At 37.1% G+C, this 24,676-nt stretch overlaps 1 pseudogene; it reads left to right on the top strand.

Moving 5' to 3' along the window:
- Positions 1-1,020: 1,020 nt before the first annotated feature.
- On the top strand, positions 1,021-23,805 carry LOC122738929 (annotated as a pseudogene).
- The last annotated feature ends 871 nt before the right edge of the window (positions 23,806-24,676 follow it).

The following is a 24,676-nucleotide window of genomic DNA, read 5'->3' as shown; positions in this document are numbered from 1 at the left end:
AAAGTGGCTACTTAATCACATCTAAAAGATCACTAGAAATGGAGAACTTATTGCCTTCTAAGGCAGTTTGTTTTACTTGGGGATATCTTTAAATATTAGGAAGTTCTTTACAACTGTTGTTATCCATTCTGTCCTTTGGGGACAAGTAGAACAAATATAATTTGTATTCCATATGCTAGCCCTTCAAAAACTGGAATGAGTTCACTATCAAGTACATCTAAGTTTTTTTTTCCTTCTGGAGGATCCCCATTTTCTTTAATTGATCCTTGTTTGACATAGCCTTAAGTTGTCTAATGACCATTGTCATTCTTTACTGGATGTGCAATAACTGCTCTATAACTTTTCTGTAATATGGTGTCCAAAATAGAACAAGATGTGGTCTTTCTGGAAAAGAATACTGTGGGACTTTATTTCCCTTGTTATAGATATTATGTCTCCTTTATAAGCCTATGTTCATATTGTTGGATCAAATTGAGCTGGTGGTCTGCTAAAACATACAGAAAAGCAGTGCAATGATATAGTACTAGATTTGGAGTTAGGAGTACCTGAGTTCAAATCCAGGCTCAGGCACTTACTAGCTCTGTACCCCTGAGCCATTCACTTAACCTCTATATACCTCTGTTTCCTCATCTGTAAATTAGGGATAATAATTATAACACCTACCTCCCAGGGTTGTTATAGGGATAAAATGAGATTATAAAGTGCTTTAACAGCCTTAAAACACTATATAAATGGTAGTTATTAGTATTATTGATGACATCTTTATCATATAAACTGATATCAGGCCATAATTTCCCCAATCAATTTCTCCCAACAGAGTTTGGCATGTATACAAAGAGTATTTTCCTGGGGAAATGGATCTGCCAATCAGCTTTCATCTGAATCACTAGATCTGTGGTCAATGCTTCTCACCCCAACGGACTGGAGCCCCCTGGTGATTTGTACTAATGCTTATTTGTGAAAATGAGAATCTTCTGAAGACAGCAAATGCAAATCACTTGTTTATCTGGGTGCCAGCAAATGTCGGAAGCAGAAACAAATGTGTTGACTCTCTCCCCACTGACTGCATTTCCTCCTAATGCTTTCTGCTTTGATGCGTCTTTCTCGGTCATATTTGATATAACGGCACACCGTCTTTTTTATGTCAAGCCTTTGCTTCAAAGCCTCCCATTGCCAACACAGCTCGTCAAAAGTTTGAAAGAATACATTTTAAGCATTCAGAGAGCATTCTTCTGAAAAGAGAACCACTATTTCTAATGAGCATGGGAGAGCACAGTGGATTGCAGAAACTGTTTTCTAAGATCTGTCACAAATGATTTAGTTTTATTAGTTTTAATAGCCCTTAGCTACAGGCATGGAGTATCAGTGAAAATTAAGATATTTTTCATGAGATAAAAATAGATTTCAATCAGAGATGGTGTTTTGTTTTATTTTTTTTTCTTTGCTACCTCAGCCCCATCCTTTCCTTAAAAACAATCAAACAAATGAAAAAAAAAAACAATGGGGACATTATCCTAGTTACCAAAAAATTTACAAATCATGCTAGGTACAATAGATACAGAGTCATATCATTCCAGAAGTCTTACGAAGTCTTAGACTTTCCCTACGTCAGCTGTAGTTATGTTCCTAATTGTCCACAACTGATTTTGTCAACCTTGCTGGTAATAATGTGTACAAAGGACTTCATGTATAAACTTAGAGTATTGTCCTGGGCAGGAACATGGTAGGATCATTTTGCTCAGAGTAAAAGACTTGTCTTCCATGCTACTGAGCAGTGAAACAACCATGAAGCCAACATATTGCTAACGATTCATAATACCTTTCATGTGACTTTTTGCCTACTCTGTGATTTTGTTTTGTTCCTGGATTTCATTTGTTATCTTCTTTCATTCACCCTCTTTCCCCTCTGTCTTTCATCCCTCATTGAAAAGTATTGTCTCCTGTGCAGGTTTATATATTACTTTTCTTTTATAAATGATTTAAAGGGAATCCTATTTTTTAAAAAAAATATTCATATCACTTACATATTCAGATCACTCATATTCTTCTGTGGTTGTTCTTTTGTGGAAAATTTTAGGAAAAAGGTGAAATTTCACTTTTTAAAACTCATTTGCCCTGATTTTATCGCCCTATTGCTTTTTATGCCATTTCAACATGTAGCCAGCATAGTGGCTGTATTTTACAGGGAGACCAAAAATACCAAGGGATTTTGTTTTTACCATTCTCATGCAGTTTACTTATCACATCAGATCCATATACAATTCAGAAAATATTGTCTTAGGATTAATTCACTTACAACCCCACTCTGAACTAGAACCAAGAATAAGTAGTCTTTTCATGTCTGTAAGTCACCATCTGCAGAAAGAAAGTTCTATAGAGAAATAATCACCATTAAAGGCATCTCAGAGGTCATCAAATGTAATACGATAAGTATTGTCTAAACACCTTTTCTTTACTGGTTCTTTGAATGTATTACTTGAAAAGCAAATCTGTGGCATTATTCTCACAACAACATTTTCTAACTATAAACAGGTCTATAAAATGTTAAATTTGGAAGGGGACCTTAGAACATAGAAAGTGGGAACAAGTAAAATCCTTTGGATATAAAATGATAAATAATCCAATTTTCTCATTTTAGAGGTGAGAAAACAAATCCACAGAGATGAAGTAACTTGTCTGGAGTTAGAGCTCGTGACTTGGGGTGGATTTGGGACTAGAATTCAAATTTGCTGACAGACTGATTCAGAATAGTTTCTAAGTCCAACTACTGTATGCAAAATTATGGAGATCACAGTAATTATAAAAGCTTTATCTTATTATTAATATGCACAACTAGCTATGTAACAATAGACAAATCATTCTAAGCCTCAGTTTCCTCACGTGTAAAACTGAGGTCATAGTTTTAATAATCACTAAAGTCCTTTTCATCTTGAACATTCTATGACTCTATAATATGCCTTATATACTCTCAGCATACCAGTATTGACTGAAGCTCCATTCCTAGACTGGGCTGAAACAGTCCTCTGAGTATCACCTTTTGAGGGACACCTCTATCAAGATTATATATATATATAGACACAAAAATTTTATTTAAATGTTAATAGTTCTATAATTACAAAAAACACCAAACCATTATTTATATTTGTATCTATTATATCCAAGATGTTACATTGAACCAATGGATAAAATTGGGCAGCTAGGTAGTACATGAGATAGAGTACTCAGCCTGGAGTTAGGAAGATCTGAGTTCAAATACAGCCTGAAACACTTACTAAATGTGTAATCTTAGACATGTAACCTTATCCTGTTTTCCTCAGTTTACTCATCTATAAAATGAGTTAGCAAAGGAAATGGCAAACCATTTCAGTACATTTTCCAAGAAAACCCCAAATGGGGTCATGAAGAATCAGATGTGACTGAAACAACTGAACACCAAAAACAACAATTAAGAGAAAGAAAGCAAGGAAGGAAGGAAGTGGGGGTTGGAGAGAGAGAGCGAGAGAGAGAGCGAGAGCGAGCGAGAGAGAGAGAGAGAGAGAGAGAGAGAGAGAGAGAGAGGGGAAAGTATTATTTCAGGCTGTTGTCTTAACCTTGGGAGTTTTCATAATTAACAATTAACTGGGGGAAATACATCAGCTCAAAAGAATTATGCTTATTTTTAACCACCATTCATCTTATAGCAGAGCTAACTCTATTATTACCATACACAATGTTGATACTAATTTTCAGCCCCCCATGTGCACTTAACCCTTATCATTGCCAATTAGAAAAGAAAATCAACTCCCAATAATTGTTCCAAAACCATTCTCATAGTCTATTGTGTAAATGAGACTCTCCCTTAGGAAATGAAACCTTAATTTCTCAAGCAAGGAGCTCTGGCACTGAATTCCAAGTCCATCCCTAAACTAAGTTAAAAAGTAGACAAAATTGCTGATAAATAGTCATTCATTTCAGGATTCCTCCTAACCCTTTTGATGTACTTCTCTCTCAAGCTTGGAAAAATATAAATCTAAAAAGCAAAAAGGAAGGATGGATCATCTAATTCAAATCACTCGTTTTACACAGGGGGAAATTGCGACCCCAAGAGAGAAAATGGCTTGCCAAAGAACTTTAAATTTGGTATGGAGTCAAGAATAAAACCCAGACTTCCATATTTGTAATAAATAATATACTCTCTTCAAAGTCACTCTGCCTCTATGCTTCTGGATGCATAAAAGCAATGGACAAATAGAGGTTCTTTCTCATGAAAAAGTTATAGCATTTATAATCGCAAGCAATGTTAAAGGCCTTCTAACCAGGATATCTTAAGCTGGCGTGTATGTATGTGCATGTGTGTATATACATATGTACATATGCACTGTGTTGCATGTGTATATGTACATACACACATTCCATATATATAATATATGTGGCTATGTATGCACATATACATAAATATGTGTATATACAAACACATTTCCACATGCATATATAAAACATATATATGGAAAATATATAAAATATATGCATATGTTAACATATCCAATCATTATGTATTTATAAACACATATTAGTGTACGTGTTATTTGAGGTAATTTATAATTGCATTTCCATATAATTAATTTGCTTTATAATCATAAAAATTATTTTACATATTCAAAAATAAAATTCTAAAGAATCCATAGGATTTACTAAGCTACCAAATTGATTCATCACACACACAAAAAAAGGTTAAGAACTTCTGATCTAATCTCCTTCCCTTTTTTTACATATGGGGCTTTGAGGCCTATAATTATTGCATATGTATGCAATGTACACATACATATGTGGGTGGGAGTGTGTGACTCTATTTTAAAAGATTAAAAGTTTAGCATAAGTCATGGACCAAGAAAGGTAATATGATCATAGACTGAATTAGCAAAGTATAATGTTCAGAGGAAGAAAAGTAATTGGACTTCTCAGGCTATATCTTATATTAAGAATATTTTAATCCAAAAATAAGGAGATACTTCCTGACAAAACACAGAATTACCAAAATAGAATGAATTACCTCATGAAGTAGTTAAGTATATATATATAAAAAATAAAGGCTAGATGAACACTTTGGGTGTTGGTGGTTAGAAACTTTTTGTTGTTGTTATTCTTTGTTTCTGTTTTTGTTTTTAGGGGTTTTTTTTGTTTTTATTTTTGTTTGTTTTGGTGTTTTTGTTTTTGTTTTTGTTTTTGCAGGGCAATGAGGGTTAAACGACTTGCCCAGGGTCATGCAGGCTGGATTTGAACTCAGGTCTTCCTGAATCCAGGGCCAGTGCTTTATCCACTGTGCCACCTAGCTGCCCCAAGAAATGATTTATAACTAAAGTCAACACCAGTGTAGGGATACACACACACACACACACAAACATACACGCACATACACACACATATATACATATGTACATATATATTTATATATATATGTATGTATATACACACACACATCAGAGTTGACATGCTGATATATGGATATATGCATTATATTAAATTTTCTTATATCCTATATATGCATATATACATATATATATATATATATGTGTGTGCATATACATGTGTATGTATACATGTTTTGAATATATATATATATATCTCAAACTAGATTAATTCAAAATACTGTTCTAGCTCTATTAAGTCTTTGGGTTAAATGAGGGCATTGAATGCCTAGGAATAATCATATGTAAATGGAATGAGAAGACACTTAATGGAGAATTAGAGATCTAAAAGTACTGTAGCCAGTTAAAAGCAACACAGTGAAGGGGGTGAGCATTGGTAAATTGTTGTGCTTCCAGAAGAGGGTGGCAAGGAGGGTGAAAAGACTCAAAAGCATCCCATAAGGAGATAAGTTGAAATAACTGTGAATTCTACAAGAGGAGTCTTAGGAGGAGAAATGGTACATAAAAACTATATTCAAATATTTGAAAAGCTCTCATGTCATAAAGGGTTTAGACTAATTTTCCTTGGATCAAGAGAGCCCAACTAGGAGTATTAGGTGAAATGTACAATTTGCTTTTGGCTCAACATAAAAGCAGATTCCTACACATTAAAGTTATAAAATAAAGGGAATGGCTGCCTTGTTAAATAGTGATATTTTTGTCACTGGATAATTAGAAAGTGGAGTACTAATGGGTAGAGAAAATCTTACTAAAGATGAGTATATGTTGGATGACCACTAACCTTCTGAATTCTAAGTATCTTTGATTCAATCAATAAATAAGCATTTATTGAGGATCTACTATGTACCAGGCACTATGCTAAGTACTGGGGATACAAAGAGAGGTAAAAGATAGTCCCTAGTCTCAAGGAGCTTTCAGTCTAATGGGGGAAACAACATGCAAATAAATGTATATAAACATAAATACAGGAAAAGAGGAAATAAGTAAAAGAGGAAAAGTACTGGAATCAAGGGGTTAGGGAAGGGTTCCTCTAGAAGGTAGGATTTTAGTTGTGACTTAGAGGAAGTAGGGAGGTCAATAGTTGGAGAGGAGAGAAGAGATAGGAGCATTTCTGGCATAGGAGACAGCCAGAGAGAATGAAGAATCAAGAGATGGAGTGTCTTGTTTGTGGAATGGGCAGGTGGCCACTGTTGCTGAATCAAAGAGTACATACTTTGGATTAAGCTGTAAGGAAACTGGAGAGAGAGAGAGAGAGAGAGAGAGAGAGAGAGAGAGAGAGAGAGAGAGAGAGAGAGAGAGAGAGAGAGAGAGAGAGAAGACTTGGTTATGAAGGACTTTTAATGCAAAGCAGAGTCTTTTGCATTTGATCCTGAAGGCAACAGGAAGCCATGGGAGTTTGTTGTGTAGGCAGGAGTTGAGGATGATTGAACATGAATTTTAGGAAAATCACTTTAGTGGTTGAAAGGAGAATAGAATATATTGAAATGGAGAGAGACTGAAAGTAGGGAGACCCACCAGCAAGTTATTACAGCAATCAAGGCATGAGGTCATAAGGGGTTACACTAGACTGGTGACAGCATCAGAAGAAAGAAAAGGGAATTTTTAAGAGATGTTACAAAAGCAAAATTGACAGACCTTAGATATAGGGGGCGAGAGATAGTGAGGAATCCAAAATGACCTCTACTTTGTAATCCTGAGAGACTGGGATAAATCTGTAGGTCTTTATAGTAAAAAGGAATGTGAGAGGAGGATGATTTCGAGGAAAAAATAATAAAATCTGCTTTGGACACATTGCATTTAAGATGTCACTGGACATCCAGTTTGAGACGTCTGAACAATAGTTGGTAAGGTAGATTGGTTAAGAAAAGATATGTTTGAGAATCATCAGCATAGAGATGACAGTTAAATAAATATGAGCTAATGAAATCACCAAGTGATATAACATAGTGGGAGAACAGAAGAGATCCCAGGATAAAAAGCTGTGGGACACCAACAGTTGGCAAGTGTGATCTGGAGGAGGGTCCAGCCAAGGAGAAAGAGAAGGAGCAGTCAAATAGGTAGGAGGAGAAGTAAGTGAGACTAGTGTCCCCAAAACCTAGAATGCAATTTAATAATGATTTACACCTGTGTGGTAAAATAATGGAATTTGGTAGACACCCAGGGGTCCAACTTGATTGAGTTAGTAGTGCTTGAATTGGGTGTGAATGAGTAACTACTAAGTACCCACTTAAAGGTGATTAGTTCTTGAGCCACACCTGGCCTGCCCTGTCAGACCATAGTCTAAATTTAGCCAACCCTGAGAAGGAGTGTCCTCAGAGGCTGTGGACTGCATTATCAACAGGGAACCAATCTCAGCCACACTAATTTAAGGACTTCCCCTTTGGGGGTGAAAAAGGTTGAAAAGAGTACCCCAACAGGAAGTAACATACACTCTCACAGAGATACTTTCACATATACTTTTCGCAGAGACACTCTCTCACGGAGATACTCTCTCTCAGAAACACTCTCTCACATACTCGCACACTTTCTCTCCCTCTGGCTTCCGAGCTGACTACAGACTGGCTGCTGATTCCCATAGAAACTATGGAACCCTGGTGGTGAGTTTTTTAAATTTTTTTTTGCTGGGCAATTGGGTTTAAGTGACTTGCCCAGGGTCACACAACTAGTAAGTGTTTAAGTGTCTGAGGCTGGATTTGAACTGAGGTCCTCCTAAATCCAGGGTCAGTACTCTATCCACTGTGCCACATAGCTGCCCTGGTGGTGAGTTATATCGAGCCCTATGAATTAGCTGAGCTGGAAGTGAATTTGGGGATTGTATAGGTTATTGTTAGAGCCAGGGAGATTATCTATTTTCCTCTTTCCCTATTCTGTTGTCTTTGAATTTATTAATTTCACCTTTGCTGTGTATTTTATTCCCATTAATAAAACCTATTTCATTTGTGGAAAAGAGGCTGTTTAACTCCTTTCTTATTGGCCTGGGAGAAATAACTAAAAAGGAAGTTCAGGGAGGAGGAAGTATTGGACCTAGAGGTCCCTCATTATTTTCTGAACCACAGTATTATGGTGAGCCACCCAATTAACTCTCTACATATTAAATTTATACCCTACACCTTCCAAATAACATGCTTTCTGGAGGCAGCAAGGTATAACAATGGATTGATTTCTAGGCTTGGAATTAGGGATACCTGAGTTTAAACACCATCTCAGACACTAGCTGGGTGTTCCTTGGTCAAGTCCCTCAATCTCCATATGCTTGTTTCCTTACATAAAAAATGGAGATTATAATAGCACTTGCCTAGTAGGATTGTTGTGAGTATAAAATTGAATAATATTTGGAAAACACTTAGTATGGTGCCTGGTACATAGAAGATACCATATAAATTTTGTTACTATTGTTGTTGTTGTTTGTTGTTATGCCCTTTATAAGTAATAATAGTGGCAGAAATTTCATCCATTGGAAAAGGATGGTGGGAAGAATAATGTGAAAATAGGGCTTATATACGTATAATCTGTCCATAGTGCCATGACACTTACACAGGCACAGAGGTTTTCATGTGTAAGACCGATTAATATTGCTAGGTCATAGATAATATCAAATAGAGTAGACTAAAGAAACTGTAGAACACTTTGAGTTGCTTGTATCTGCTTTTTATAGTATGACTACTCTTTGCTGAATATAGCACAAAAGGAACAGTTCAGTCCTGATGAGCTCCTAAAAGTTCAGAAGTTTGACCAACCTTCTCTCAACCTAATAGTGTGCTAACTTCGACGTTAAATCTTATTACAGCAAGTTCTCCCTAGCTTTCCATATATCCCCATGCCATCTGGGTTAAAAAATATAATAGGAACAACCTTTCTTGTGATAATTCTGTATTTCTAATCCCACCTGAGGGCACAGAATGAAGAGACATCCAAGCAAAAGAAGGAAATTACTAATCTATTCAAAAAGCAAAAATAATTTTAATGGAATTACAATTGACCACCAAAAAATATGTTTTTTAGTCTGATGGAAAAGGAGCTGACCTGAGAGTTAGTGGGCAAATCCAAACCATGACCTTTATGTGCTATAGGCAAGATTTAAAAATCAAACTCCATCAGATACACTATTAACTTTTACTATTCACCATAATACAATTTGACTTATCACAGAACAAAATTGTAATTGCTCTGGAGACCAACATGCTCTGTAATTTTAAAAAAATATTAAAAATATCCCTCCTTTGCCAACCTCTTTTCAGTCTTAAATCTAATCAGATTACTGCCTTGCCTATCTGTAGTCCTAAAATTGGTTCATCTTCTAGACCTCCCACTAATTCATTATATGACCATAAATATTTTTTCCAATATGTATTTAAGTTTCTTCACCTGGAAAATACCTATGTGGTCTCTAAGGTACTTCCAAGTCTAATGACCTTTGCACTTTGATATTCCATATTCTAAAATGCCTTCCAAATCTAATGTCCGCCCCTCTTGTTTACCTCTTTATACTTCTCTTGTGTCTTGTATTTGTAGATCAACTTTTCTGTCCAATTCTGGTCTTTTTTCAGGAAACCTTAGAAGTCTCCTATTTCATTGAATGTCCATCTTTTCCCCTGAAAGGAAATGTACAGTTTTGCTGGGTAGTTGATTATTGGTTGTAATCCAAACTTCTTTGACTTTCAGAATATCATATTCCAAGCCCTGTCATCTTTTTCCCTTTAATATAGTATTTTATAATTTTCTATTTACATGTAGAGATAGTTTTCAACATTTTTTTATAAGATTTCAAATTTTAAATATTTCTCCCTCCCCCCTTTCCAAGACAGCAAGCAATCTGATACAGGTTATATATATATACAATAACATTAAACATATTTCTGCATTTGTCATGTTATGAGAAAAGAATCAGAGGAAAAAGGAAAAACCTCAAAAAAGAAAAACAACAACCATAAAAAACAATAGAAATAGTATGGTTCAATCTGCATCTAGATTCCACACTTCTTTTTTTCTTGATTTGGAGATCATTTTCCATTATAATTCCTTTGGAACTATCTTGGACCATTGTACTGCTGACAAGGGTCAAGTCTATCACAGTTGATTAACACACAATATTGTCGATGCTGTGTACAATGTTCTGCAAGTTCTGCTCATCTCATTCAGCTTCAGGTCATGTAAGTCTTTCCAGGTTTCTCTGAAATCCACCTGTTCATCATTTCTTCACATTGATTTTTTTTAAACTTTATGTTCTAAATTTTCTTCCTCCCTCCCTCCTTGACCCTCCCTATGGAAGCAAGCAATTCAATATAAGTCATACATGTTCAATTATGCCAAGCATCTTCACATTACTCAAACTGTGAAAGAAAATAGAATAACTTTAGCAAGAGGAACTAATAAATAAAATTATACTTCAATCTGTATTCAAATACCATCAGTTCTTTCTTTGTTGATGGTTTGCATTTTTCATATGTCCTTCTGATAGCATCCTGCTCATCATTTCTTTCACAGTTACTATTGATAATGGTATTACCTTACATCCTATTCCCTCCCCTTGATATTTACTCTATTTTTATCTTCTTTCACCTATCCCTCCTCAAAAGTATTTTGCTTTTTACTGCCCCCTTCCCCAATTTGCCCTCCTTGCCTTCACCTCTCCCCTGCCCTTTTCCCCTTCCCCTCCCACTTTCCCTCAGGGCAAAACATATTACTGTACCCACTTTTAAGTGTTTATGTTATTCCCTGATTGAGCCCATTCTAATGAAAGTAAGGCTCACTTGCTCCCCCATTCCTTCCCCATTTTCCACTCCACTCCATAAGCTTTTTATTCTTTCTTTTATTTGAGTTATTTTATACCCTTCTACCTCTCCCTTTCCCTTTCTTCCAGTTTATTCTGATTACCTCTTAACTTTTTTTTGGAAGATGTCATCTCATCATGGGTCAGCTAGGTGACATAGTGGACAAAGCACTAGCCCTGGACCAAGGAGACCCCAAGCCCAAATCCAGCCCCAGACAAAAGCCACCCCACACTACCTGCCATACAAAGAACAAGTGTAAATGCTTTACATATATAATCCCTTCATATTCAATTCACACCTGTGCCCTCTGTCTAAGTATATTCCTTTCAGCATCACTAATACAGAGAAAGTTCTTATGAGTTGGAAATATTATCTTCTCATATAAGAATGTAAACGGTTTATCCTTTTAATTTCCCTCATGATTTCTTTCTCCTGTTTACATTTTCATGATTCTCTAGGATCTTGTATTTGAAAGTCAAAATTTCTATTTAGTTCAGGACTTTTCTGTGGTTTTATTTGTTTGTTTGTGTCTCTCTGTCTTTTTGTGGGTACTGTAGTTCCAGAATCTGTTTAGAGCCTTGATTTAATGTTGTTTTTCAAGGAAACATGGGAGATCTCAGGCAAATTCCTGGCCTCTGTCTGCCATCTTGGCTCCACCTCCAGAAATCCCACATCAAATATTTCATGATTATTTATTAAATCACTCAAAGTCAAGGTCATCAAAATATTAACAAGAATCAACCTTTTTAAAATACCATATGTCACAAAGAACTGACCTTGAAACTCTGTAGACATTGTCATTATCTGTTAAAAGTTCACTATTTAATAAAATTTTGCTGTTTTTGATTGAGAAGATACAGTTAAAACATTAAAAAAGGTACTAAGTAAGTAAACAATGAAATGTTTATATAATATGCAAGGGAAACTGAGTGTTGAATTTTTGGTTAATTACTTCTTCCCCTTCTAATTTTGATGACTTGGTTTTGTTTATGCAAAAACTTTTTTAAATGTTCCTCTTTACTTTCTACACCCAACTTTAACTTTGGTTTGGTCAGGAACTCTTCCCTTCTTCATAAATTTAAAAGATAATTTCCTCCTTCCTCATCTGTTTATGATAATTTCTTTTATGACTAAGTCCTGTATTCTTTCAGAACTTATCTTGATACATGATATTAAACAGCAGTCTATTGAATTTCTGGGGAATAAAAGCTTTTGGGTTTGCACATTTAAAAACGAATAGTCATTAACTCAGTAAATGCTGTCTTTGGGTTTATAAAATATTATGCTACTGTATTTAATAGTGCTTTTATGTGATATAACTAATCTATTCCACCAATCACCTTCTCTATTTTTGAATGAGTTTTTGAAGATTTTTGAAAATTTTTGTATCTTTGTAATATAGTTTGAAAAACAATACTGACAACTTCCTTTCATCTCATCTCCCCTCCCATTATTTCCCTGAAGATGCTTGATCTTTTATTTCTCAAGGTGAATTTTATTATTTTTCTACGTCCAAAAAGCAATACTTTGATAATTAATTTGTATGACACTGAGTAAATAGAAATATTTGGGTAATAAAATTAGTTTTAAAAATTTGTGTGGTAGTAATGGTCTAGTATTGTTACTAATATTTTATTAATATTTATACAGTTATTTTGGCCTACATTTATTTTAATGATTTTGAGTTGCATTGATATAGACTCTATATCTATCCTAAGAGAAAGCTTCATGTAATACACACACACACACGTGTGTGTGTGTGTGTGTATTCATCTATATTTGTGTGTATGTATATACACACAGACACAATATGCACACACATACTTTTTTGCATTTTGTGCATATTTTGAAAGGAATTTCTCTAGCTCTTTCTGCTAAGGTTTGTAAGAGAGATATAGAAAATCTGGTGTTTTATTTTATGTGTGGAAATTTGAATGAAATTATTGTTTTAATTAATTTTGGGTTATTTTTAAAATAATTTTTGTAGATCATATCAGGAAAAAAGTGTTAGTATCATTTCCTTTTTGGTGATGTTTATTCTCTTGCTTTCTTTTTTCTTTAATTATTGCTATAACTTGCATTTATAATACTATATTAAATAGTATTGATGATGTAAATGAGTATTCTTAATTTACCTCTCATTTTGCTAGAAAGGCTTTTAACATTTCTCTAATGCCTAATATATACATTTTGGTGGGGAGGGTTAGATAGCTATTACTTGCAACATTAAGGAAAAGGCTATTTATTCGAATCTATTCTAGTGTAACATTTAATATGAAAAAATAGATATTGTTAGAAGTATTTTCCATTATTTAATAACATAATTTTGTTTTGTTATTAACATATTCTATATATTTCTAATTTTTTTATATCAATCCAACTTTTCATTCTGGTACCTATCCACAAAGATCATGTTATAGAATCATTTTAATGTATTATAGGCATTCAAAAATTAGTATCAGTGTTGTTTTTTTTTAACAGTGTATTTAATATTAGAATTCAATATTCTTTGAATATCTGACATAATACATTTGTCGAAACATCTGGTCCTGGATTTTTTAGTTTGTTTGGTTTTGTTTGTTTGTTTGGAGTAGGGGAGGAGTTCATATATAGCCTGTTCAAAAGATTTATCTAATTTTGAGTTACTAATACATTTTATGTTAATTTGAGTATTATATATATCTATATATATCAATATATAGATATATATTTAACTATTCATCTAAATTTGAAGTCTTTTGGCATGAAATTTAACAAAAGAGGTTTTTAGATATTTTCCTTTACTTCCTCCTTGTCATTTGGCATTCGCTTGTTTAATAAAATGTTCTTTTTTCATTTCTTTTATGAACAAGTTGTTTTTTTTCTATTAAATATCTTGTGAACTATTCACCCATTTATAAAAAAAAAATTAAAGAAATTCCTGGTTTCAGGGCAGCAAGGTGTTGCAGTGGATAAAGCACCAGTCCTAGATTCAGGAGAAACTGATTTCAAATCTGGCCTTAGACACTTGACACTTACTAGCTGTGTGACCCTGAGCAAATCACTTAACCCTCATTGCCCACCAAAAAAAAAAGAAAGAAAAAAAAAGAAAAGAAAAAGAAAAAAAAGAAACTCCTGGTTTCAATAATTAACTCCATGCTTTTTTGACAATTTTAATTTTTCATTTAATTTTCAGAACTTTTACTTTGGTGTTTAGTGTGGGTTTTTCTTTGCTCTTTTCCTAACTTTTTGTTCATTTTGTTACAAGTCCAGTTTATTGATTTATCTCATTTATGGCTATAAGTATTTCGAGATATATAATTTTTATCTAAGGACTCATTTTGCTATAAGCCATGTGTTTTAATATGTTTTCTAATTGTTAAAACACAATTTCATTAAATTTTCTATTTTACAAAGTTTTGAATTTTGCCCATGATATATGTAGAATTAATTTTCCAAATAATTCTACATTCTTTATCTAAACACATTTTATTGACTATAAATGTTATGCATAGTAATAAGCAAATAAATCATCAAGAATTTTTGATTTTCTGAAATGTTTGGTGAGGTTTTATTTTCCAATACATGGCCATTTTCTTTAAAAAAAGCATCAATCATATACATATATGTTTCACAATGTAAACTTAATTTTTTTTCTGTTTCCATTCATTAACAAAGATTAATGTCTAAATTTTCTAACATTCTATCTAGGTCCTTAACTTTTTTTTTTTAACCTTATCTATGTATAGGTAGATTTAACTAGGCCTGAAATGGTATATTGTTTGTTTTTGGTTTTGTTTTCTTTTGTTTTGTGGGGCAATTGGGGTTAAATGACTTGACTAAGATCATACAGCTAGTAAGTGTCAAATATCTGAGGATGGATCTGAACTCAGGTCCTCCTGAATCCAGGGCCAGTGCTGAAAGTGGTATATTGTTTTACTATTTTTATTATTGTCTGTTTCTCCCTGGAATTCATTTAAGTTCAACTTTATTTAAAAACAATGCTCCGTCTGTGTGTGTGTGTGTGTGTGTGTGTGTGTGTGTGTGTGTGTGTGTGTGTGTGTGAGAGAGAGAGAGAGAGAGAGACAGAGAGAGAGAGAGAGAGACAGAGAGACAGAGAGAGACATTGATCACAAGTTTAGAATTAATTTTAGCTATTATCTCTAATGCACTAAAGGAAATAGTTTCTTTATTGCTCATCACATATTATTGTAGCTATATTTATTGTATCCCAATTCAGAATCACAATTTCTGAAGTTCACCTGAAATAGTTTCTTCTTTATTGCTCCTCTTCTTAAACTTGTCCCCCTCCTAATTGCAGATTTTTCATTCTTTCCTTTTTTCATTTTAGTTCCCTTCATGTTTTCACTTCTAACATTGTAGTTTGTTTTGGGTGTAACTATCCCTTTACTTATCTCACCTTCCCTCTAAAATCTCCCTATACTTGTATGTTTCCTGGATAAATTTAATATATTTGCTTGCCATGTGCCTTGTCTCTGTCTCTCTGTCTCTATCTCTCAGCAATAGTAAGATCAACCTTCATTTGCAAGATTCAGAAAAGAATAATATTCATCATCAATTTCTCCCATATTTAAATACTTTTGTGAGAATTGGAATACCACCCCTGCTGGAGAAATGCTGTGGGGAAGCCCCGCCATGACGAGAAGCCTGATGAGGGAAAGTAAGGTGTTTTTTTGTTTTGTTTTGTTTTGTGTGTGTGTGTGTGTGTGTGTGTGTGTGTGTGTGTGTCCAGAAGCTAGCTGGTTTCATCTGTAGAGCAGGCTGTTAGTTCTGTCAATCAGGACTGCCAGCTTGAGGCTGTGTGTATGGATGGCCCTGTTTCCTGTGGGACAGGGGGCTTTTGGGAGAGAAAAGGGAAGAGATAGGACTCTCTGGCATGCAAGGGAGAAGAAGAGAGATGCTGCGCAGCTGGATCTCTTTGGAACTGTTGATCCCAGGTGGTGGTGAGTTTGCAGGTCATATTTTTTTCCTTCCCCTATTTCCTTTTTCTTTGTCCCTAGTTCTATTTATCTTACTTGTGTTTTAAATTTGTTCCCACTAATAAACCCTGGTTTGTTTTTTGAAAGAGGCTGTTGATCTCCTTTCTTACCCTAATATTATGGTGAGTCACCCAATTGACTCTCCCCATACAAAATATGACCCTTACACTTCCCATACTCATCCCTTTTATGTGAGATAGTGTGATCTCTTCCGTTCCTTAGCCATTCTTTCTTAGGATACTTTCCCATCTTTCCCATTTCTTTTTTCTCCAGAGAACATCAAAATATATCAAAATCATCCAATGTCCTCAATCTTATTTAACTTTCTCCATACCCCTAGAAAATATTGGGGTTTTGAGGGCACATCTATTTATTTTCCCCCTATTAGCATCTATAATATTTATCCTTACATAGGATCTTCCAAATGAGCATATATTTAACTTTTTGTTTTATTATTGGTTTCCATATTTCTATTTAAAATAGCTACTCAGATTTAGCTTTTTCATGAAGAATATTTGGAAATAATGCTTTTTGGGGGACAGCTAAGTGGTGCAGTAGATAAAGCACCATCCCTGAATTCAGGAGAACCTGAGTTCAAATCCGGCCTCAGCCACTTGGTACTTACTAGTTGTGTGGCTTTGGACTTAACCCTCATTGCCCCTATGCAAATAAATAAATAAATAAATAAAGCATTTCATTAAATGTCTATTCTCTCACCCCTATAGGATTAAATTCAGTTTTGCTGACTAAGTTGTTTTCTGTTGTAATCCTTTATCTTTTGCCTTTTTGGAATATCATGTTGCAAGCTCTTCTCTCCTTTGAAATTAAAGCTTCCAAGTCTTCCATGATTTTGACTCTAGCTCCTTGGTAGTCACATTCTTTATTCTCTTTCCTTTGGCCTAGAAACTTTAGATTTTGTCTATGATGTTACATGGGTCTTTTGACTTGTTGTTTTAGAGCATTATTCAGGAGGTGATAATTAGATTACTTCTATTTTCACTTGAACTTTAGTTCTAAGGAATCTTCCCCATTATAATTTTCTGTAATTTCAATTTGTAGGCAGGGTTTGTCACAGTCTATTTATCATTCTTTTCTACCAAGCTCTTATATTTTGCATCTTTTGTTTCATTTCTCTCAGTGGCTTTTTAGTCCTTTTGATGAGGATATTATTTTCTCAGAGGCTCTATTTAGATGTATTTAGTTACTGTTATTCTGCCTTTTGAGATTTCTCAGTTGGACATATTTCATCATTGTGTTCAGAGTTTTCTTCTTTTAACTCAAATTGTTACCTAAGTTTTCACAGTAGGGGCTTGTACTTTGGTCATATTCCACCTTCATACTCCTGGATGATGTGGGCAAACCCTATTAGTCTCTTTTTAATACATATATTTTTGTATTGTTTTTGTAATAAACACTTTTATTTATAATTTTGGGTGCAAATTTTTATCACTTCTCCCTTCTCTCCCCTTCCTTCTTTCTGAGGTGACAAGCAATCAAATATGGGTTATACATGTATGATTATGGAAAACATTAATGTGTTAATCATTTTATACAAGTAAACTTGATTAAAAGGAAAAAAATGAAAGAAAGGGAAAATAGCATGTTTCAGTTTGTCTCATCAATATCAGTTATTTCTCTGGAGGTGGATAGTATGTTTCAACAATAGTCCTTTGGGATTGCATTGGATGATTGTATTATTGAGAATCATCATTCACATTTCTTCATCAAGCAATATTTCTGTCTCTGTGCAATGTTGTCCTGGTTCTGTTTACTTCACTATACATCACTTCATACATATATTTCCAGGCCTTTTTGAAGTCATCATGCTTGTCATGTCTTTATAGCACATTATTATTCAATTCCCATTATATACCACAGTTTATTTAGTCATTCCCCAATTGATGGACATTCCTTTGATTTCCAATTCTCAGCTACCAGAAAAAGAGCTGTTGCAAATACTTTTGTACAAATAGGTCTTTTTTTTTCTATTTTTGGGGATGTCTTTGAGATCTAAACCTAGCAGTGGTATTGCTGTATCAAAGAGTATGCACAGTTCTATAACCCAAAGCCCTATTAGTCTTGAATGCAGTGGGTATGCCAAGCCTAATGATGTGGTCCAAGTTTAGTTTGCATAGATGCTTGTTTGTTCAAGGTCTTCCTGAATGTAGAGTGGGACAGAGGCTATATGGGTGTTCCTCTGAGTTTGTCCATCTGGAGTTCTGGGGCTTACCTTTACTGAATACCACTCTGAACCTGTTTACTTTTGTAACCAGGGATGAAGGTTGAACAGCTCTAGACAGCTCTAGATATTGATCCCAGTGTCTTTCTTCCTTCCTTCCTTCCTTCCCTCCTTCCTTCCTTTCTTTCTTTCTTTGTCTTACATTATCGTATTGATGAAAATAGCTAAGTCCTTCATAGCTGATCATCTTACAATATTGCTGTTTCTTTATATAAAATATGTTTCACTTTGCATCACCTCATGTAAGTCTTTCCAGGTTTTTCTGATAGTACCCTGCTAATCATTTCTTATACAACAATAGTGTTCCATCATAATCACATACCACAATTTTTTCAGGCATTCTCCAATTGATGGGCATCTCTTCAATTTTGAATTCAACTTTTTGTTTATCTCTTTTTGGATACTGACTTATCTTCTTCTAACGTAGATAGATAGATAGATTTGGTGAGGCAATTGGGGTTAAATGACTTGCCTGGAGTCACACAGCTAGTAAATGTCAAGTGTCTGAAGCCAGATTTGAACTCAGGTGCTCCTGAATCCAGGGCCAGTGCTCTATCCACTTTGCTACCTAGCTGCCCCATAAGCGTATATTTTGATATTCCTTGTCACCATAGAAACTTTCTAGGGTCAGCATTTTTTTCTGTTTGCTCATTTTCCCAGCCTTTTTCTGGACTGTTAACTTTTTGGTTAAAGTGGGGCACTGCTTCCAGAGGAGAGGGCACACTGTCCCAAGCTTCAGGGTTTTTGAGCAACTGTTCTCCAAGATACCGCTAGGGATTTTTAAGCCCTTAGTTCTTCCATGGTGTTATGATTTAAGGAGTGATATGTTTACTACTCTCCTGGACTCTGAGGCCTGCTTTTCTGCCCTGGAACTATGTAAAGGGTTCTTCTCCACTGTGGCTGCAAGCTCTTGTGTACTTGTGCTCCTCCCCCTCCTGTGACCAACACCCAAGACTGTGATTTGGATCCAACAACAGAGTTCTGCCTAAGTGCTACCAAAGAGACCCCTGTAATCTCCTCTGGTCAATTGTTGATACCCTTACCATTTGAATTCTAAAAGCAGTTGCTTCCAAAGCTGATTCAGAGACTCCCATGGCCTACTCCTGGTTTGCTGAGATTGGGTCTGTGCTGGAGCTGTGACTTCTCTTGGCCATGCTCCACTCTCACCCTAGTAAAACAGAACTTTCCTGACAACCTTCAAAGTTATCTTAAGCTGGAAAATTATTTCACCCTGTCTTTTTGTGGGTTCTTATGCTCCAGAAATTGTTTTATGGCATTATTTGTAGATATTTGAAGGGGTTTTGGGTAGATCTCGGGCAAGTCACTGCCTTTCCTCCACCATCTTGGCTCTGCCCCCAGTCAAGGTGTATTTCTCATTTTTTCTTTTTATTAATTTTTTAATCATAAAAGTAGTTTATTATTTTCCAATTACATGCAAAGAAAGTTTCCACCATTTGTTTTTTACCATAAAATTATTTTATTATTTTCTAAATACATGTAGAGATATTTTTCAACATTTGTTTTTATAAAATTTCTAGTTTCAAATTTTTCTCTCTCCTTCCCCTCCTTCCCCCCTCCCCAAGATAGTAAGCAATCTGATATAGGTTATATATGTAAATACACATTAAACATATTTCTGCATTAGTCATGCTGTGAAAGAAGAATCATAACAAAAAGGAAAAAACAAAACCAAAAAAAGTATAAATAATCAGCTGAGAGCATCCCTGCTGAGCCAGGAGACAGTAGGGCTTGGCTGAGTTCTGTGGCCCAAAGGCTGCTCCTGCCCTGGTCCTGAGGAAGGGGTCTCCTGGACACTGTGCAGAAAGTACTCGGTCCATGCACCAGAACAGGAAAGGAGAAGGGATGCAAGGCAAGTGGAACTTATGGAAATGCTAGAGGCCCAAGTAAGACAGCTCCAGAATGAAATAAGTATGTATCCAAAATGACAGTAAATCGAGTGGAAGTGGCTCCACTAAGGACCAGCAACCAGAAGGACTTGCAGGCCTTTGGACTGATGTAGGATGGAGGGAAAGAAGACGTCAGCAGTACTGCCCCGATGGTGGTGAAGGATCCACACTGGTGGGTGGAGAAGCTTACACAGGAAAAGACTGATTTGCACAAGAGACAGCAGCACATGGAAGTCAAGCTCAAGGACTAGACCTTTGGGGAATCAATGATAAAGAAGAGAAAGTACTTGTTGCCAAACAATTGAAAATAACATCTAGCAAACAGAAAGAGAAAGCCATCTTAGGGTGGTAGACCCCCCCCCATCATAGTATGAGACAGAAATCTTTGGAAAAGGAAGTTCAGGAAGTTCTGGAGCAAAATAAAACTTGTACCAAAGACTTTGAGCCTTTCAGGCAGGTGCCTGGCATGGTTAGATATTCCAGAAAATAGTTTTTCATTCTGGCCTCTTTGGATTGCTTGCTGTCTCAGGACCATCTAGCACAAGCCAATCAACTGCTTCTCTCCTACTTTGGTCACCAGAGTGGTCAGAAGCTTGTGACTGTGCCCGTGTTCAACAGCTTTTTGAGAGCTTGGGCGAAGCAGGGTTCTTTGTATCAGATGAGCACCTTGTTTACCACAATGAATGAGTCAGGGCTGACTCCTGACCTGGTTTCCTATGCTTCTGTTCTGGAGTATATGGGTCAAGTAAATGCAGACTCCAAAGTCATCAAGAGCTATCTGAATCAGATGACCACGGAGGGCCTGCAACTGAAGAACCTTTTCCACCAGGGGGCGCTGCCCAGGCAGGAAAGGTTGTTGGTGCTCAAAACCATTGAGAAGGTGGAGCCAGGATTCTTACCACCCCCAGCATCCTCCCACAAGATCCCCATCTCTCCTCTGCTTAGAGGCTTCTGTTCCAAGAAAGAGCCCATGTCTTACCCAAAGCTTCCATTGTCTCTGCTTGAGCTGCAGAAATGCTTCCAGAAGCAGCTAATATTGGAGTTAGCAATGACAATCACTATGAACTCAGTGGAGGAGAAACCACTAACAAACCAGAACCATAATGTAAGGAAGCTTCTCAAAGACCTGAAATCCCAGTGGTGACAGGCCTTGCTGAAAGCATTCAGGGAGCCCAAAGACCACATAAGTGAATAGCACAACCAGGCCAGCCTCTACCCCTACCTGTGTTTGCTGAAGGATAAAGAGTATGTGGAGCTTTTGGTTTGCTTCTACATGGAAATTCCTTAATCCGAGTCATAGATATTGGGATGAAAGTTTACAACAAGAATTTAATCCAGAGCAAGATGAAACCCTTTATATTTGATGAGTTGAAGAGGAAGTATATGAATTACTTACATCTTTTGGCCAATTACACTCAGCTGGCCTCCTGCCTGCCCTGGGAGCAGTAGGAAGCCACCATCTGCTCTGATTTCTTCACTCAAGAGAAGGTCTGGACATATGTGGTGTTGAAGCAACTGGGAACACAGCTGGTTGAGATCCTGGTGTGGTTCATCCACATGTTCAGCAATGTATCCTCCTCCCACTTTGAGAAGATACTCATCCCTGTACTGTACCACGTTTATTCCTTCCTCTCTGAAAAGAAGATTGGTTTCATCAAACTGCACCCATCCTTCAGTCAGCTGGTGACTGAAGCTACTTGCACTAAACACACCTTTGACTCCTCTTTCATGCCTATGCTGTGCCTTCCCATGGCTTGGACCTTGCATCACTTTGGAGCCTATGTCCTCCACACCACCAAGATGATGTGATGCTTGGATGGGGCTGTCCAACACCAGCATCTCTTGGAGAGCTACCCTCAGGAACATTTGCACTCAGTACTTGATGCCCTCAATCAGATAGGTAAATGTGCCTGGAAGGTGAACCAGTTAGTGCTAGAAATCATCATCTCCATCTTCAATGCTAAGGACAGCAAGAAGCTGGATGTATCCCCACCAATCTCAGAGGCCCCCATGCTTTTTCCAATGAGCTCTCCAAAAATGCTAGCTCTTTAGAAAAGTCAAGAATGAGGCAAGAGATTGCCCAGTGCCATAAGACCACACAGGAAATGCACAACCTGCACATTTATGCCCTGTACAAGCTGTCCATTGCCCACCACCTGAAAAAGCAGATCTTCTGGTTTCCCTGTAACATGGACTTCCAGGGCCACACCTACCCTTGCCCACCACACTTCAATCACCTGGCCAGTGATATGACCCCGGCTATCTTGCTGTTTGCTGAAGGAAAACCCTTGGAGCCTAATGGCCTAAATTGGTTAAAGATTCACCTCCTCAACCTGACAGGGCTCAAGAAAAGAGAGTCACTGAAGGCCGGTTGACCTAGGTCAATGAGATCTTGGAAGACATTCTGGACTCAGCGGACAAGCCGATGACCAGAAGGAAGTGGTGGATGGATGTTGATGAGCCCTGGCAGGCCTTGGCCTGCTGCATGGAAATTGCCAATGTCCATCAGGATGGTTCCTGTAATAGGCTGTAACACTATGCAGCTATGGACTGAGATGTCATCAGGGCCACCTCTGTCAATCTGATGCCCTGTGACATTCCCCAGGATGTATACTGTGGTGAGGCTCAGCTGGTGGAAGAGAAGCACAAGAGAAATGCCAAGGCAGGCAGCTCCATAGCCCAGGTCCTGAAGGGCTTCATCAGCTGCAAGTTGGTAAAGTAGATAGTGATGACAGTGTTCTACAGCGTGAGGCACTATGCTGCAGACTGCAGATTGAGAAGCACTTGAAGGCGCTGATTGATTTCCCCAAGGAGCACATGTGGGAAGCCTCCATGCACCTCTCCTGGTTTGTCTTCAGTAGCCTCTGTGAGATGTTCTCAGGAATCAAGAAGATCCAGGGTTGGCTGACAAAAAATGCTCACTTCATCTCCAAGTCAGGCTGTACTGTAGAGTGGGTCACCCCTCTGGAACGTCCCATAATTCAACTGTATCAAAAGACTCAGAAAATCATCGTGAGCAGGAGTCTGCAATCTCTGTGCCTCATGAGTTTCTCTGATATCATCTGGAAACTAAACCCCTTGAAACAGAAGAATGCTTCCCCCCAACTTCATCCACTCACTGAGCTCCACCCACATGATGTTGATGGCCTTGTACAGGAAAGGACTTACCTTTATCTCAGTGCATGACTGCTTCTGGACACATGCCTGAACCGTGGACATCATGAATGACATCTGTTGTGAACAGTTTGTGAATCTGCACAGTCAGTCCATCCTACAGGAATTGTCAAAGTACCTGGTACAGAAATACTGCTCTAGGCTCCAGTCTTGTGCTTCCTCTAAGGGAGTGTCCCCAATGAGAAGTTGATACTAAAGATGCTGTCTCATGTGCCTGAAAGAGGAAATTTTGATCTGCAGAACATGAAAAAATCCACCTACTTCTTCAGCAAAGATATCCCTGAGCATGCCAGACTCCCCCAAGGGTGCCAGGGCCATTCTGGAGACTGAGCACCAAGGCCCTTGCCAGGGGTGGCCCTGAATCCTGAGGACAGGGAGATTTGGTTCCTCCTGGTCTGTGCCTCTTGGGACCTCCAAGAGTCCAGGCTACCACAGGCCAAGGGCAAGCTGAACTGGCATGTGGGGAAGTGTTACCTGTGACTGTTCAGGGATAGTGTGTGTATGGGGGGTTTGTTCCTCCAGCACTTGGGCCAAGTGGTTGGGGAGGCTCCCAAAAGTGATACTGGGCCTGTGTGCTAGCCTTCACTGCCTGAGTCTCCCAACTCTCTCAGCTGACCCCTCCCCAACTCCAGCTGAGTCCCAAGGGACCTGTGTCCCAGGGGAGTAAGGATTCTCCAGGCCTGCTGGGGCATTGGGACTAGAGAGGAGCCCCCTTATTCCAGGAGGACCACAAGATTTTCAAACTTTGTCCTATTTGTCCATCCTGGACATCCAGAAACCTCTGACCTATGTACAGTAGTGTAAATAAAAGTTGCTAACCACCACCACCCCTCTCAAAGAAAAAAAAAGTAGAAATAGTATGGTTTAATCTGCATCTAGGTTCCACAGTTCTTTTTTTCTGGATTTGGAAAGCATTTTCCATCATGAGTTCAAGGTTTGTTTCTTATGACAGCTTTGGAGCTTGCTTGTTCTCAGCACTTTAATGGAACTATCTTTTGCTGCAACTAGGACTGAGGCTGTCTTGAGTTGGGTATTGTTCAAGACTGGTCTCCATCCAGAGTGTTGTGTCTGTCTTGATGTATATATTCCCTATTGGGAGCAGCTAAACAGCTGCTATTTCTTTCCACCCACCCTGATTTGTCTTTATTCACGACTTCTACAAGTTGTTGGCAGTTGTTCTTTCTTACTATCCTAGATTGGA

Source organism: Dromiciops gliroides, chromosome 2 (assembly GCF_019393635.1).
Source record: "Dromiciops gliroides isolate mDroGli1 chromosome 2, mDroGli1.pri, whole genome shotgun sequence".
Lineage (NCBI taxonomy): Eukaryota > Metazoa > Chordata > Mammalia > Microbiotheria > Microbiotheriidae > Dromiciops > Dromiciops gliroides.
Note: the sequence above shows the minus strand (reverse complement) of the source record. Positions and strands in the feature narration are given on the sequence as shown.